Raw genomic sequence first — 18,395 nt, 5'->3', positions numbered from 1 at the left:
AAAGACTGGCTGTTGGCGATCCTTGCTCCTCTGCCACATGGCAAAGTATCTCCTGGTCTCTCCTGTCTCATCAAGGTTTTTCTGATTTCAGCTTTTTGCTTCTGTGACTTTCTCTCTCCCTTGCTCTGTATTTATTCCATTTATAAAGACCTCCAGTAATAAGATTAAGATCCATCCTGAATGAGATGGGTCATACCTTAACTGAAGTAGCCTTATAAAAGATCCTAGTTATAATGGGTCAACACCTACAGGAATGGATTAACTTTAAGAAAATGTTTTTCTGGAGTGCATACAGTTCCAAACCACTACACATGACCCATCATGGCTGGTACCACAATTCTGCCTGGAACATGCAGCATCTCTGTTCTGATATTTTATCCTTTCATTTAAAAGCAATTATTCTCTTATTTATCCAATAGGTAGAGTTAGATCCTAACTTTCACTTTCAGTAAAAAAAAAAAAAAGACAAAGACGATCCTCTTTGCAAAAGAGGAAATAAATAATGTATTAGGCTGAAATTGATTCCTTAGCATATGCACAGCTGTTCTGAAAATGGGAATGGGCTAGTGAATGCAGATCCTTCCATGAGGAACAGACGGACCCAGAAAATTATTCAATCAATCTGAGCCTTGATATCTTCTTCTGTAAAATTAGGAGAAAAATACCTGACAGATTCTGTAATGACTAAATGTAAAACTGCTTGTGAAAGAACTTGTACCTGTTAAATTTTGTTTTAAAATATTCTCTAAGGTGCAATGCATTGTACTTAGGAGACATTTCTGTTTGTAGAAGATGGTGCTTTAATCCATTAAACAACTATTATCTGAGTACGTACTATGTTCTAGGCACTGTGCTAATAAACAAAAGAAATCTTGTCTTTGCTCTCTAGAAACTTGCAGACTAGTGGGAGAAGCAGTAATTAATCAATAATCTCACAAATGAAAGCAAAACTCCAACTGCGACCAGTAAGAAGGTAGAGATACTATGAGGTCACATACAAAGGGAACACCCATTGAATTTACTCATCATAGCTGAAACTGGTACCCAACCGTCTCTTCCTCCCCCATTTTGGGGAAGTTGAGCTTTCCATCCACGGAACAGCTCCTGAGGAGGTTTGTGCCTCCAGTGGAGGATGGGCACCGGCCTACTTATGAGTCTTTTCTGCATATGGGCAGTCTCCTCCTTCCACTTCCCCATCGGTCACTCGGTTTATTCTGCTGTTCCCGAGATGTGTCATGTTCATTCAACAGAGCCTGATTTTCTGTTTCTGATGCATCCAGTTGTAGTTGAAAATAATTTGTTTTATTATCCGGTACTTAATATAGAGAACACTAATTTCCTCAGTTAATTCTGCCATTGTATTTATATTTCCAGCTTTTCTTGCTTTTTTTGTCTTCCAGTTATTAAAATCTCCACCTTGTTGCATGAGTTGGTTCTGCAAATCAGTTATTTTATTAAGAAAAGAAGCTGTGATTTCTTTTACATCCACTTCAAGTGCTGATTTGATCTGCAGGTCTAGAAGCATCTTCACATATCTTAGTTTGCACTCTCAGTTGTTAATATCTGATGTTGAACATTCTCTATGCTTTTTTCAGCCTTGTCCACTTTTTCCTGTATTGATTAGTTTTCCAGTTTAAGATCTTCTGTCTCTCTAGGTGTTAATGTTTTATATCTTTCAAATTGAGAATTAACATCTCCAAGATTTTGCACTGAACGGCTTAAGTGTGAGCAGCATTATTTTCTCCAGTTCAGCTTCTTTCCATTTCATAGTCTCTTCTAGGAGTTTTAGTTCTTCATCTCTAGACTTTGTGTCCTCTTCCAATTGCTTGATGAGCGTTTCAGCTTGTTCCACCTTTTGCTGCAATTTATCTCATTTAGTGCTTACTTTAATTCTTCCTCTTTATTAATTTTCTCTCGAAAAGAATATAATTTCTGCTGAAGATTAGAGGATAATTCCTTCTTTTCCCGCACAAGTGAATCAATTTACAACTCCTTTTGTTGCACCTTATCATGTTCTTGTTTTTCAAGAATAAAATTCTCTTTTAAGTTTTGTGTCTCAGCATTTAGATTTTTGTGCTATTCTGTGTCTCTGTTGACAAAGTCTTATTTTTTGTTTTCAAGCAGCTGACACCTAGCTTTCAGTTTTCTACTTGTTGAGACAACATAGCAAGATTTTTCTCAAGAGAATGCTTAGAGTTTAAATTTTCATGATTCTTCTCTTCCAAATTTTCTTTTAACTGGGCAATATCTAGCTTATATTTTTCTACTTGATCTGAGGCACAAATAATTTCTTCCATGTATTCTATGAGTTTTTCTGTTTCTGATTTTTCGACAAACTTTTATTTTGTTTAGAAACAAGTTTCCCCTCAGATTGCACTATTTTGCTGTGAGATTCCTGAAGATTCCTCTGGGTGACCTGTAGCTTCATCTCCATGTCTTCTTTTTTAACCATCATATTCTTAATCCTTGTTTCTTTCTTGTTTCTAAGTTTCATTAACTTGAGGCTTAGAATTTTCATATTCTTTTTAAAAAATTTATTTAAGTAAATCACTCATACATAAACATACATAAGTAATAAGTGTATAATAATAGTTGTGAACTTACAAAACCAACATATATAACATCATACAGGACTGTTATAACTCGCCCTACCAACAATAACTTCCATTGTTGTTAAACCTTTTTAACTAATGATTAAAGAGCATTGTCAAAATATTACTAGTAAACAAAGTATTTTCCCCCAACCAACCCTATTATTATTATTTTATATTATTTATATATGAACATACATAGACAAGTGTAAAGTAAAAGTTGTGAACTTACAAAGCAAACATGCATAACATCATACAGGGGTCCCAAACATCAACCCTCCACCAACACCTTGCATCGTTGTGAGACATTTGTTACAAATTATGAAAGAATATTGTCAAGATCTTACTGTTAATCATAGTCCTTATCTTACATTTGGTGTGTTTTCCCCCCAACCCACCCAATTATTATTTTCAAAATATATTTATGACAGAAGTTGTAAACTTATAAAACAATTATTTGCATGTGCAGAATTCCCAAACAGCACCCTGCCATCAACCCACCACACTGTGGTGGAACATTTGCTGGTTACCATCTAAAGAAAACTTAGTTCTTTAGTAATTCAGTATTCATGGCTAATTCAATAAATTGTTTCCCCAGTCAACCAATATTTGCAGAGAGAGATGTTTTTTTTCCCTGACTGCAGCATTTAATTTTGCTTCCACCTTCTCAAACTCAACTTCCAGATTCTGGATCTCCTTGTCCTGAGCACCATGTTCTTGCACAAGAACAAAGATTTCTTTTTCCAACATCTTCACATCTTTATCATTCTTTTGGGTTTCCATCTTTAATCCCAAAGTCTTAGCTTTCCTTGCTGAAGCAGATAAAGTAGTATCTTTGTCAAAATTATAGTTTTGCTGAGATTCTTTCTGGTTTTGAAATTTTTGAAATTTCTGAAAAAATACAGGCCTTTCAATACTTCTGAAGATTTAACATCATAAGCACCTGGAGATGGTGCACAACCAGAAGGGTCCTTGAATCATTTCAAGGGTGCCTTAGAAAAGGATATGCTGACAACCACCTTTCACAAACCAAAGCTTACCTAATACTTCCAGTTTTAGAAGTGTAAGTGGTAATGTCCTATCACTGCTAACTTTGACAAACTGTATCTTACCTTTTGTTTTCTTGTTTAATATCACTAAGAGTTTGCCAATTTAATAGATCTTTTCAAAGAACTAACTTTTGTTTTCATTTATTTTCTCCAATTTTCTGTTTTCTATTTTATTGGTTGCTGCCCTCTTCTTTATTATTTCATTTCTAATTTTGCCTTGGATTTATTTTGCTCTTTCTCTTCAAGATAAAGGTGAAAACTTTCATTAATGTTTTGAGATCTTTCTCATTTTATAATATAGTCATTTAAAAATGTTAATTTCCATCTAAACCCTCTTTATCATAAATTTTGATAGTTTTTTTTCCATTTCTCTCTATTAAAAATGCATTCTGATTTCCCTCATAATTTCTTTTGTGATCCATGGATTATTTAGAAATTTATTAGTTAATGTACAAATATTTTTGGAGTCCCCAAATTCATTTCTGTTTCTGATTTCCAGTTAATTGTAATTTTAGAATATACTCTGTACTACTTCAATCCTCTTAAATTGTTAAGACTTGTTTTATGATCTATGATGTGGTCCTTATGGATAATGTTCCATGTATACTTGAAAATAATGTGTATTGTGAAGCTTTTGGATGGAGAATTCTGTAGCTACATTAGGTCAAGTTGGTTGATTGTTTTTCAAGTGTCCTACATCCTTGCTTATTTTCTTTCCAGTTATTATATCAATGTTTCCATTATTGAGAGTACATTATTGAAATATCCAAATATTCTTGTACCACTGACTGTTTTTCCTTTCAATTCAGTCAGTTTTGTTTCCTGTATTTGGCGCTCTGTTTTTAGGTGCATGTATGTTTATAATTGTTATACCTCCTTGCTAAATTGACCATGGTTGTTATAAAATATCCCTTTTGGTCTCTAGTAATATTGTCTTAAAATCGATTTTGTCTGATATTAATATAGCCACATCAGTCATTTTCTGGTATTTTTTGCATGGTATATATTTTTCCATCCTTTTATTTTCAATTTTTTTTGTGTCTTCGAATTGAAAGTGTATCTCTTGTAGATAGAATATAGTTGGATCCTACTTTATTTAAATCCAGTATGATAAGCTCTTCTCTCCATAGAGTGTTCAATTCATTTACATTTAATTTACTTATGTGGTAGGATTTACATCTGCCATTTTCCTTTTATGTTTCCTGTTTGTACTTTGCACTTTTTGCTCCTCTTTTCTCAACTATTGCTTTCTTTCTGTTAAATAGATATTTTTTAGAATACTATTTATATATATTTTTTGCTATTTTAAATTTTATTTTCTTAGTTGTTGTCCTGGGTACTGTAATTGAAAACTTAAACCTATCCAGTTTGGATTAATACTTAATTTAAGTAGCATATGAAAAATTTTCTCCTATATTGCTTCCTTCTCTTTCCCTTTTTTGAGTTATTGTCATAGAAATTACATCTTTATACATTATAAGCCCACCAACACAGTTTTATTAAAATTATTTTATGAGTTGTCTTTATTTTTATTTACATATTTATTTATTTATTAAATTGTCTTTTTTTAAAAGATGCATGGACCACAAAAAATTGTTATGTTAAAAAATATAAGAGGTTCCCAAATCAGTTAGGATATGAGAAGAGTTAAAATATGCTTTTACTTCTTTTGTACTTACCCATTTAATTTCCTTGTAAGTGCTCTTTTTTCTTTGTGTGTATATGAATTATCATCTAGTGTTCTTTATTTTTTCAACCTGAAAAACACCCTTTTGTATTTCTCACAGAGCAGGTGTGCTAGGGAAAAAATTCTCAGTGTTTATCTTAGAATTCTTTTATTTCTCCCTCACTTTTGAAGGATAATTTTTCTCATTCTTTCAGTTCTTAGTATATTTTCCTTCAGTTCTTAGAATATGTCATTCCATTATTTCCTAGCCTCCATAGTTTCTGATGAGAAATCAGTTGTTCATGTTACTGATGATATCTTGTATGAGAAAAATATTTTTTCTCTTCCTATTTTCAAGATTTTCTCATTGCTTTTTACTTTTAGCAGTTTATAATATTTTCTATCATAACGTTTAAATCATTTATTGTTTTGTTTTATCTTTTTAAGTTATTTTCCTGATGGTTATAATGATTATTTAAATCAACAATTTAACTTAAAATAATGTAATTTTGATTAATATCAACATAATTTAAATAGTATATATGAAAACATTTTTTAGTGTATCCTACTTGGAGTTTATTGAGCTTATTGGATGTATAGATTAATGTTTTTCATCAAATTTGGGAAATTTCAGGCATTATTTTTTCAAAAAGGTTTTATCTTTCTCCTCTCATTCTGGAACCCTCCCCCCCCCATTATATTTATGTTGATAAACTTGATAGTGTCACACAAGTTTCTAAGGCTATGTTCATTATTATTCATTCAGTTTTTCATTCTGTTCCCCAGACTAAATTATCTGAACTGACCTATCTTAAAATTTCCTCATTCTTCTGCCAACTTATTTCTGTTGGTGAGCCCCTCTAGTAAATTTTTCCTTTCAGTAATTACATTTTACATCCCCAGAAATTATGTTTGCTTGTTTTTCATCATTTCTTTCTACTGATATTCTCTATTTGGTGAGACATAGTTATCATGCTTTTCCTTCATTCTTTAAACCTAGCTTCCTTTAGTTCTTTGGGCAGATTTATAATAACTTATGTAAAGTCTTTGCCTACTAAGACAAAATCTGGCCCCCTGATAAATATTTTCTCTTGTTTCCTTTGTTTCCTGTGTGTAGTCTATACATTCCTGAAACTTTGCATGTCTCAATTTTTTAAAAAATGGACATTTTCAATTATATCTTGAGGCAGCTCTGTAATTATAATCCTACATCTCCCATTTTTTAAATTTCCTTAATTTATTAACTTTAAATTTTGATTTAATTAAGTTTACAGAACAGTTTAGAGGAGGGTGAAATGAATCCCCATAGAATCAGCAATTGTTTATACTTTTCCCCATTATTTTGTAATGATTTCTCTATAAATATGAGTGTAATTTTTCAGAAACATTTGCCTGTAGGTTGAATAGTAGTGTCCTTTCCTTCTCATAACCCCAGTGTGTCTTTCCTGAGATCAAGGACATTTTCTTACATAATCACAATTTAGTTACAATAATCAGTAAATGTAACATTTACTAGGTACTACTATCTAATATACAATCTACATCTGAATTTTGTCAATTGCCCCATTAAAGTCCTTGAAAGCAATTTCCTTCCTTTCTAAAATCCAATCCAGGAGCCTGCAATACACTTAATTGTTATGTCACTTTTTTTCCTGTGATTTTTTTTTACACATTTTAAAAATAAAATTATAGATCACATAGAATGTTACATTAAAAAAACACAAGAGATTCCCATATAACCCACTCCCCACTCCCCACGCCCATCATTTTTGTAAACTGTATTTTTTTGAAGATGCAAACATCATAAAAAAGGTGAAACTATAAGACCAGGAGAAGGAGCAGAACATCAGACAACTAATTAAAGCTCTCAAAACATACATCAGGGACCATTTTGATGAAGTAAAGGAAGAGATGAAGAATATGAAGAAAACACTTGGGGAGAATACAGAAGAAATTGCAATCATACACAAAAAGATAACAGATATGATGGTGATGAATAGCACAATTCAAGAAATCAAAAATACACTCTCAGTAAATAGCAGCAGATTTGAAGAGGCAGAGGAAAGAATTAGTGATGTGGAAGACAGTACATATGAAGTCAAAGAGATAGTAGAACTGATTGATAAAAAGATAGAAAAAATCCAGCAGGGACTTACAGACCTGAATGACAATGCAAAACGCACAAACATACACATTATATAGACATCCCAGAAGGAGAAAAGAAGGGAAAGGGGACAGAAGGAGTGTTGGAGGAAATAATGGCTGAAAACTTCCCAAACCTCTCAAGGGAGATGGATGTACATGTCCAGGAAGCACAGCACACACCAAACAGCATAAATCCCAACAGGCCTACCCCAAGACATACACTTATCAAATTATCCAATGCTCAAGACGAAGAGAAAATATTAAAAGCAGCAAGAGAATAGAGGACCAACACATACAAGGGAGGCTCCATAAGATTAAGTGCTGATTTCTCATCTAAAACCATGAACACAAGAAGGCAGCATTATGACATAGTCAAAGTACTAAATGAAAAAAAAATTTCCAACCAAGAATACTCTATCCAGCAAAGGTAGCATTCAAAAATGATGGAGAATTCAAAATATTCACAGATAAACAGAAACTAAGAGAGTATGCCAAAAAGAATCCTTCCATTCAAGAAATATTAAAGGGTGTTCTGCAGGAAGAAAGAAAAAAAGCATGAGAGACAGAGATGGAGGAGAGTGTAAGACCAACTAAAAAGACAAAAACAGAAAAAAAAATTCAAATAAAATATGACAAACAATTACAAAGAAAAAAATGCTAATATATGTAATTCCTTGAAAGTAATAACACTGAATATCAATGGATCAAACTCACCTGTCAAGAGACTCAGACTGGAAGATTGGATAAGTAAATATGGCCCATCTATATGCTGTCTACAAGAAACACATCTTAGAACCAGGGATTCAAGGAGGTGGAAAGTGAATGGCTGGAAAACAATCTTACAAGGAAACAATAACCAAAAAGGGGCAGGGCTAGCTATATTAATATCAGACAAAATAGGCTGTAAATGCAAAACAATTGTAAAGGACAAAGATGGGCACTACATATTAGTGAAAAGGATAATCTTTCAAGAAGAAAGAACAATCATAAACATTTGTGCTTCTAATAGGGTGCCTCCAAATAGGTGAGGCAAACACTGGAAAAACTAGGTGAAGGAATAGATGCCTCTGTAATTATGGTGGGAGACTTTAATAAACTACTGTCAATTTTGAACAGAACATCTCAAAAGAGAATCAATAAAGAAACAAAGACATTGGACAATATATTAGAGGAGCTGGATCTAATACACATATACAGAACATTACACCCAAATACAGCAGGATATACATTCTTCTCAAGTGCACATGGATCATTCTCCAAGATAGACCATATGCTAGGCCACAAAGAAAGGCTCAATGAATTCAGAAATATGGAAATCATACAAAATAACTTGTCTGACCACAGTGGAATGATGATGGAAATCTGCAAGGGCCAGAGATCCAGTTTTGGCACCAAGATATGGAAGTTAAATGACACGCTCTTAGAAAAACAGTGGGTCAAGGAGAAAATCCCAAAAGAGATCAGTAACTACCTTGAAACTAATGAACATGATAACATATCAAAACTTATGGGATGCAGCAAAAGCAGTATTGAGAGGAAAATTTTTAGCCATAAATTCATACATCACAAACGAAGAGCTAAAATTGAAGAACTAACTGCACACTTGGAGAAATTAGTAAAAAAACAACAAACTAAACCGAAAGAAAGAAGAAAGAAAGAAATAACAAAGATCAGAGCAGAACTAAATGAAATAGAAAATAAGAAAGCAATTGAAAAAATAAACAAAACCAAGAGCTGGTTCTTTGAGAAGATCAATAAAATTGACAAACCCTTAGGAAGGCTAACAAAGAAAAAAAGAGTGAAGAAGAAAATACACAAAATAAGAAATGAGATATCTCCACCACCCCACAGAAATAAAGACTATCATAAGAGGATACTTTGTTAAACTATCTTCCAACAAGAAGGACAATTGAGAGGAAATGGACAAATTCCTAGGAACACGTAAGTGTGTACATTGACAAAATAAGAAATTGATGATCTCAAGAAACTAATCACAAGTGAAGAGATAGAATCATTCATGATAAACCTCCCAACTAAGAAGAGCCCTTGGACAGACGGCTTCACAGGTGAATTCTACCAAACATTCTGGAAGACCTAACAGCAATCTTGCTGAAACTCTTCCAAAAAATCAAAACAGAAGGTACATTACCTAACTCATTCTATGATGCCAACTTTATCCTGGTACCAAAGCCAAAGACGACAAGAAAGAAAAATTACAGACCAATTTATCTAATGAACCTAGGTGCAAAAATCCTCAACAAAATACTTGCTAACCATATTCAACAACACATTAAACGAATTATACACCATGACCAAGTGGGATTCATTCTGGATATGGAAGGATGGTTCAAGATAAGAAAATCAGTCAATGTAATACACCATATAAACAGATTGAAGGAAAAAAATCACATGATTATATCTATAGATTCAGAAAAACATTTGACAAAATACTGCACCCTTTCTTGATAAAAACACTGTAAAAGACTGGAATACAAGGACATTTTCTGAACATGATAAAGGGTATATATGAAAAACCCACAGCCAACATCGTTTACAGTGGTGAAATCCTAAAATCTTTCCCCCTAAGATCAGGAACAAGACAAGGATGCCCACTATCACCTCTTCTATTTAACATTGTCTTAGAAGTACTTGCTTGAGCACTGAGGCAAGAACCAGACATAAAAGGCATTCAAATTGGAAAGGAATAAGTCAAAATTGTTTATTTGCAGATGATATGATCCCATACATAGAAAACCCTGAGAGGTATACAACAAAGATTCTAGAACTCATAAATGAGTTTAGTAAAGTTGCAGGTTAAAAGATCAATGCGCAAAAATCAGTAGCATTTCTGTACACCAATAATGAGCAAGATCAGGAGGAAATCAAGAGACAGGTACCATTTACAATAGTAAATAAAAATATCAAATACCCAGGAATAAATTTAACTAAAGATGTAAAAAACTTATACACAGAGAACTACACAACACTGTTCAAGGAAATCAAAGAAGACCTAAATAAATGGAAGCATATTGCCTGTTCATGGATAGGAAGACTAAATATTATTAAGATGTCTATCCTACCAAAAGTGATCTACACATTCAATGCAATCCCAATAAAAACGAACACAGCATTCTTTAATGAGCTAGAAAAACTAGCTAGGAAATTTGTTTGGAAAGGAAAGAGGCCCCAAATAGCCACAGACATATTGTAAAAGAAAAATGAAATTGGAGGAATCACACTTCCTGACTTCAAAACATAATGCAAAGCTACAGTAGTGAAAATGGCATGGTGTTGGCACAAGGGTAGACACACTGACCAACGGAACCAAACTGAGAGTTCTGATATAGATCCTCTTATATAAAGTCATATGATATTTGATAAGGCCACCAAACCACCTCAATGGGGAGAGAATAGCCTCTTCAATAAATGGTGCCTGGAAAATTCAATATCCATATGGAAAAGAATGAAAGAGAATTACCAACTCACACCTTATAGAAAAATCAACTCAAGAGGGATCAAAGACCTAAATATAAGAGCCAAGGTAATAAAGACCTTGGAAAGCAATGTAGGGAAGCATCGACAAGACCTTGTAATTGGAAATGGCTTCATGAACTTCACACCAAAGGCACGAGCAGCAAAAGAAGAAATAGATAAATGGAACTTCTTCAAAATTAAAGCCTTCTGCACCTCAAAGGAGTTTGTCAAGTAAGTGAAAAGAGAACCTACACAATGGGAGAAAATATTTTGTATCCATATATCTGATAGGAGACATATTCTGCATATATGGCGGTGGACTTGGCCCAGAGGTTAGGGCGTCCGTCTACCACATGGGGTTTGCGGTTCAAACCCCGGGGCCTCCTTGACCCGTGTGGAGCTGGCCCATGTGCAGTGCTGATGCACACAAGGAGTGCCGTGCCACACAGGGGTGTCCATGAGTAGGGGAGTCCTGAGAGCCGCCCAGTGCAAAAGAAAGTGCAGCCTGCCCAGGAATGGCGCCACCCACATGGAGAGCTGACACAACAAGATGACACGACAAAACAAAACACAGATTCCTGTGCCACTGACAACAACAGAAGCAGACATAGAACACGCAGCAAATAGACACAGAGAACAGACAACCAGGGTGGGGGGGAGGGGAAATAAATAAATAAATAAATAAATCTTTTAAAAAAGTCTGCATATATGAAGAACTCCTGTATTTTGAACGTAAAAAGAAACAACCAATTTTAAAAATGGGAAAAAGATCTGCACAGATGCTTCTCCAAAGGAGATATACAAATGGCTAAAAGCACATGACAAAATGCTCAAAATCACTAGCTATTAGGGAAATGCAAATCAAAACTACAATGAGATATCATCTTACTCCCATAAGACTGGCAGCTAACTAAAAAACAGAAGACTACAAGTCCTGGAGAGGATGTGTAGGGATGGGAACACTCATCCACTGCTGGTGGAAATGAAGAAGGATCCAGCCATTCTGGAGGACAGTTTGGCATTTTCTCAAAATCCTAGCTGTGGATTTGCCATATGATCCAGCAATTCCACTGCTTGGTTTACCCAGTAGAACTGAAAACAAGGACATAAACTGATATATGCACACCAATGTTCATAGTAGCACTATTCTCTATTGCCAAAATTAGGAATCAACCCAAATGCCCTTCAACAGATGAATGGATAAATAAAAAGTGGTTTATACATACAATGGAATACTACTCAGCTGTAAGAACAAATACAGTACAAACACATGTAATAACATGGATGAATCTTTAGGAACTTATGTTGAGTGAAGCAACCCAGGCATTGAAGGACAAATACATGACCACAATGATATGAAATAAGTAAACCAAGCTTTCTCAGAGAGCTAGAGACTGGACGATATGCTGAAAGGAAGTTGGGAGTAGAGGAAGTTTGCGAACTGACACCTACATGGGCAAAATCTATGATAAGTTGGAGGTAAGTATTTGTAAAGGGAAGGGATAAGTTGGGGGCATAGGAATACCTTTGGGTGGGGCTTTGTGGGCTTGAGGGGGGCTAGGAATGGGAGGATGGGTCAGATGGCCCAAGAAATTGGTAGAAGGTAGGGGAAACATTTGAAAATAGGAGATTGTCAGGTGTGTGGTTGAAACTATAATGTTGAGAAAACTCTTTAGAAAGTATGATGAAGAATGTAACCTGTTTATGGTGCTTAAGGGGGGCATCTGACCTGGGGTAGGCTTCTAGGGAGTGTGTGAGTGCTCATTTTGTCATAGTGGGTTATATCATTTGGTGGCGATCCATACCATGATTTTGAAGGTATACCCACATCCTGGGGAGGACTGATGTTCTCAAACAGAGGGAATTTTATCTCTCAAGAGAATTGGTGGCTCCCAAAGGGTTAGGGCAGTTGAGATTGTCGAGCCCTCAACATTGTTGCAAGTATCTCTGAATATAGTCGTTCAAGTAATGAATATTGATTGTCACTGTGGGCCATGAGGAGAGGGGGAAAGAGGTATTGAATATATGAAATCAGTGTAACTGTGGGGCAATGGAAGTGTTTCACAAGATCTTGCAAAGATGGATATAGGACATGTTAAATTACACCAAAAATGTATAAAAGTCTATAGGCTAAAATGTGAACCATAATGTAAAACATAAGATAACTAAAAATTTAGAAAATTGGATAGTCTAAAATATAAACCTTAATGTAAACCCAAATGGAACCATGTTTGAAAGCTCTTGTTTCAATATCTGTACATCAGCTGCAGCAAATATAATATGAACATGTAAAAAGATCATTGCTGGGGAAGGGACAAAGCATTTGATGTTGGCTATGTGGGAGTACTGTATATTGTTTATGTGAATTACACTGATCTAAAACTTTTGTGAAGAAAAACTTAATAATTAGAAGAAAAAAAGAGAGGATGTAGACACTGAGGAAGAAATGGAAGAAATTGCCTAGCTACTGTCCATACAGAGCAATTCCTGTAGCAGTGATGAAAGGCAAAACATCAAAAACAAAGCTTTTTCATTTTTCGTTTTTTGATACCCAAATTATTTTTACTTTACTTTATTTAATTTTTCTAAATAACTATGTTTTCTATATCTAACCTTTAAACCCATCACTATATTCCATTTTACTATTAATGGAGCCTGGTTATATATTAGGCTTCATTTTGAAGAAGTTTTGGACCACAGATAGGTTCATCTATGGCAGGGTAGGAACACTGGTGTGGGGTGCTATCGATAGGGGGCATGTGGTTGGGAGGGAGTTCTCCAGGGCATGTATAGAGGGTACATAAAATATTTGGATATTTTCATAGTGGTTTCAGTTAAAAATGACAACTGAGCGAGTGCTGAGTTCCTACCCAGGGCAGCTCTGTCACATTCCCCAATGAAACAGCAATAAACATCCAAGTGCAATGGCAAAGACCAGTAAAGAAAGATGGTCCAACAATGAGCCCTTTATATTGATGACTTTGCTTATGAGCCTCTGCCTGAAATATGAACTAGGCCTAGAGCTGCAGGGTGCCTGAGAGTTACCTCTTGAGAGCCTCCAAGTTGCTCAAATGTGTCCACTATCTAAGGTAAACTCATCATGTAAATGTATTATCTTCCCTCCAACATGACTTCCAGGGCTGGGACTCGCTGGTGCCGAGGGATTACTACCAAGCACCAGCTGATGATGTAACTAGAAAAAGACCTTGAATAAAAGGGTCAACTCAGAATAAGCAGAATATCTCAGTCTACAGGTGTTAAAACTGCATTTTGACCTTGAATAAAAGGGTGAAATGGAAAGGACAAATGAGTTTATATGGCTATGAATCTCCAAAAAAGAGTCAGGAGGTCATCAGTGGGGTCATGCTTAAGCACACCTCAGTAAGGTCCCAGAGACAGCCAAAGTAGATACAACCCCAGGTACTGGCTCTCCTGAGGGCTACAGAGACCCACAGGATCTATGGTCATGGCAGATGGCTCTGGAGTTCAGTGTCATGTCAGATGGCCCTACTTTGGAGTTTGTGTTCCTGAGTGTGATGGAGTTGGACTCGGATGTGTCCTTTATACACGTGCCTCTTCTGTCACTTTTTCTGGAACTGTGGTTGGTTCTGGAGTTGATGTATACTCAGGAGACCTGAATCTCCAGACTGTCCGTGTGACAACCAGGCCCTGAGCCTCAGCAGATGGCACATCCTACCCTCTGGTTTTCTGGACTTAACCGGGTCAGGTAACAAGAAGGTGAGGAAGATCAACCAACAAACCAGGCAGCCAAGAGTGCCTACAGCTGTAAGCAGGAGAATTGCATCCATCGTCCATGTGGAATCTAAGCCCCCTCTTGATATAGAGGTGGTGAGGACATAACCATCCCAGGGTCCACAGGATGGAGAAATAGAGTATGGATTAGAGTGGAGTTACTCATATTCTACTATGGAACTATTGTGATTAGTAATGGAAGAAATTGTAGCATTGATGTCCAGAAAGTTGCCATGGTAGCTTCTGAGGGTAGGGAAAGGGAAGAAGAGATATGATTTGGGGGCATTTTCAGGAGTTGGAGTTGTCCTGTGTGGTACTCCACGGATAGATGCTGGACATTGTATGTCCTGCCACGGCCCAGTGGGTGGACTGGGGGAGGATGTAAACTACAATGTAAACCATTATCCACATGGTACAGCAGTGCTCCAAATGTATTCACCAAAGGAAATGAATGTCCCACAATGAAAAAACAAAAACAAAAAACAACAACAGCAAAAAAAACCCCAAAAACATAAGAGTTCCTGTATACCTCCCACCCCCACACCCCACTCTTCCCACATCAACAACCTCCTCCATCATTGTGGCACACTCATTACACTCAGCAAACTCATTTTGGAGCACTACTGCTTCACATGGACAATAGTTTACCCAGTAGTCCACACTCTCCCCCAGTACATTTGGTGGGTTATGGCAGGATATGTAATATCCAGCATCTGACCCTGCAAATATCATTTGGGACAACTCCAAGTCCCAAAAATGTCCCCACATCACATCTCTTCTTCTCACTCCCTGCTCTCAGCAACTACTGTGGCTGCTTTCTCTGCATCAATGATACAATTTCTTCTACTACTAATCACAATAGTTTTATAGTAGAATATCAGTAAGTCCACTCTAATCCATAATTTTTTCCTACATTCTAAGGACACCCTGGGATGATGATGTCCATTGCACCTCTATATCAAGAGGGGGCTTCGATTCTACAAGGACAATTGATGCAGTTCTCCTACTTGTAGTTGTAGGCACTCTCGGTTCCCTGGTTTGCTGGTTGACCATCTTCACCTCCCTGTTAGCTGACCTGGGTAAGTCCAATGAACGAGAGAGTAGGAGTTGCAAGTCTGCTAAGGTTAATGGCCCAGCTGGCACATGGGCAGTCCAGAGATTCAGGTCCCCCGAATATATACCATCCCTCGCGCCAACCACAGGTTCAGTAAAAGTGACAGAAGAGGCATGTGTAGAAAGATCATGTCTGAGTCCAGCTCCATCACTCTCAGGAACACAAATTCCAAAGTCGGGCCCACTGACATGGCACAGAACTCCAAATCCATCTGCCATGACCATATACCCTATGCATCTCCGTAGGCCTCAGGAGAACCAGTATCTAGGGTTGTATCCACTTTGGCTGTTTCTGGGGTCTTGCTGAGGCATGTGTAACTGCGACCCCTCTGATGATCTCCCGACTCTTTTTTGAAGACTGTTAGGTATACGAACTCATTTGTCTTTGCTAGTTCCCCTTTCATTCAAAAAAAGCTGTTTTTAACACATGATCATACATATAAGCTGAGATATTCTGCTGATCTGAGTTGAGCTTTTTATTCAAGGTCCTTCTATAGCTACATCACCAGTTAGTGATTGGTAGTAATCCCTTGATGCCAGGGAGGCTCTTCCCTGGGAGTCATGTGCCTTGCTGGGGAGGAAGGTAATGTATTGACATGCTGAGTTTGGCTTAGAGGGTGGCCACATTTGAGCAACATGGAGGCTCTCAGGAGGTAACTCTTAGGCACCCTGCAGCTCTAGGTCTACTTTATATTTCAGGCACACAGACTCATAAGCATAGTAATCATTATCAAGGGTTCATTATTGGACCATCCTTCCTTGTTGGTCTTCTCTGTTGCACTTCGGGGATAGTTGCTGTTCCTTTGGGGAATGTAACAGAGCTACCCTGGGTAGGAACTCAGCACTCCCTCAGTTGTCACTTGTAAGTGTAACTACTATGAAATACCTAACATGTATCATAATATTTTTTTGTCCCCTATATTCATGCCCTGGAGAACTCTCTCTCAACCATGTGCCCCCATCAATAACACCCCATACCACCCACACCACCTCTGCCATAGTTGAACCTCTCTGTGGTCCAAAACTTCTTAAAAAATGAAGCCTAATATATTGCCAAATTCAATTAATTGGAAAATGAAACATAGTGATGGGTTTAAAGATTAGAAATACACATATTAATTTAGAAATACTTAAATAAAGTAAAAATAAATTGGTGTATTAAAATAAATGAAAAATATTAGAAAGCTTTGTTTTTAACATTTTGCCTTTCATCACTGTAATAGTTGTTGCCCTGTATGCACAGTGGCAAGGCACTTTCTTTCATTTCTTCCTCAGTGTCTACATCCTTTCTTTCTTTTTTTTTCTCCTAATTTTAAATTTTGTCTTCAAAAAAGTTTTAGATCACAGTAATTCACATATGCAATATAGGGGACTCCCATATATCCATCAAACCTTTTTCCCCCGTCCCTAGCAATGATCTTTTTAGATATTCATGTTACATTTGCTGCAGCTGATGTACAGATTTTGAAATATAGCTTTCAAAGATGGTTCCATTTTGGTTTACATTATCATTTATATTTTAGATTGTACAAGTTACTAACTTTTTAGTTTCCTTATGTTTTACATTATGGTCTACATTTTAGCTTATAGACTTTTATGCATTTTTAGTGTATGTTAAAACATATATTTCCATTTTTACATGATCTTGTGGAGTACTTCCATTGCCCCCAAGTTACCCTACTTCCAACTATTCTATACCTCTCTCCCCTTCCCTCATGGCCTACAGTAACAATCAATCTTCACTGCTTGAGAGTCCAGATTCACAGATACTTGCAACAGTGCTGAGGGCTTGACATACTAGACTGCCCTAACGCTTTGGGAGACACCAATTCTCTTGATAGACACAATTCTCTCAGTTTGAGAACATCAGGTCTCCCAAGGATATGGGTTCACTTTTGCACTCATTGTGCAGCCTTCACCCAATGATTTACAGTATGACAAAATGAGTACCCACACACTCCCTAGAAGCCAGCCTCTGTGCCAGATGCCTCCCCTTAAGCACCTTAAACACTTAATCCTTCCTTATTATATTTTCTAAAAAGTTTTCTCAACCTTATCGTTTCAACCATATACCTGACAGTCTTCCATGTTCAACTGTTCCCTCCAGCCCTACCCCCAATTCCTTGGGCCATGTGACCCATCCTCCCAACCATAGCCCCCCCTCAAACCCTCAAAGACCCCCCCAAAGTTATCCCTATGACCCCATCCTATCTCTTCCCTGTGCAAATACTTACCTCCAGCTTATCATAGACTTCACCCCTGTAGGTGTCAGCTTGCATGGTTTGTTTCTGTTTCTTTCCCCCCCCCCCCCCCGGTTTCTGTTTATTTGTTTAGGGACTTTCCTCAAGTAACTCTATAGATTTTTTATTCTGTGCTGTGTGCAGTGACTGAGTTCTTATCCCACTTTAAAAAATTTCTTAAAAAAAATTTAAACCTGTGTTCTTAAAGGTCAATATAGTTTAGTGGACACTCAATGACCACTTGTAAGATTTCCTTAAATGGCCGTGAGACAATAAGTATTTCACACTTTGCCAAGAGGATTTATATGTGATTGCATGTTGTCAAATTTCAGGTAGTTTAAAAGTCAGCCTTAGCTTTCAGTTC

At 36.5% G+C, this 18,395-nt stretch overlaps 1 pseudogene; it reads right to left on the bottom strand.

Moving 5' to 3' along the window:
* Window positions 1–1,148: 1,148 nt before the first annotated feature.
* Window positions 1,149–18,070, bottom strand: LOC101440607 (hyaluronan mediated motility receptor pseudogene; annotated as a pseudogene).
* Between the last annotated feature and the right edge of the window lie 325 nt (window positions 18,071–18,395).

The sequence above is a fragment of the Dasypus novemcinctus genome, chromosome X (genome assembly GCF_030445035.2).
Source record: "Dasypus novemcinctus isolate mDasNov1 chromosome X, mDasNov1.1.hap2, whole genome shotgun sequence".
Lineage (NCBI taxonomy): Eukaryota > Metazoa > Chordata > Mammalia > Cingulata > Dasypodidae > Dasypus > Dasypus novemcinctus.
The sequence above is the reverse complement of the archived record's forward strand: the minus strand, read 5'-3'. Positions and strand labels throughout refer to the sequence as shown.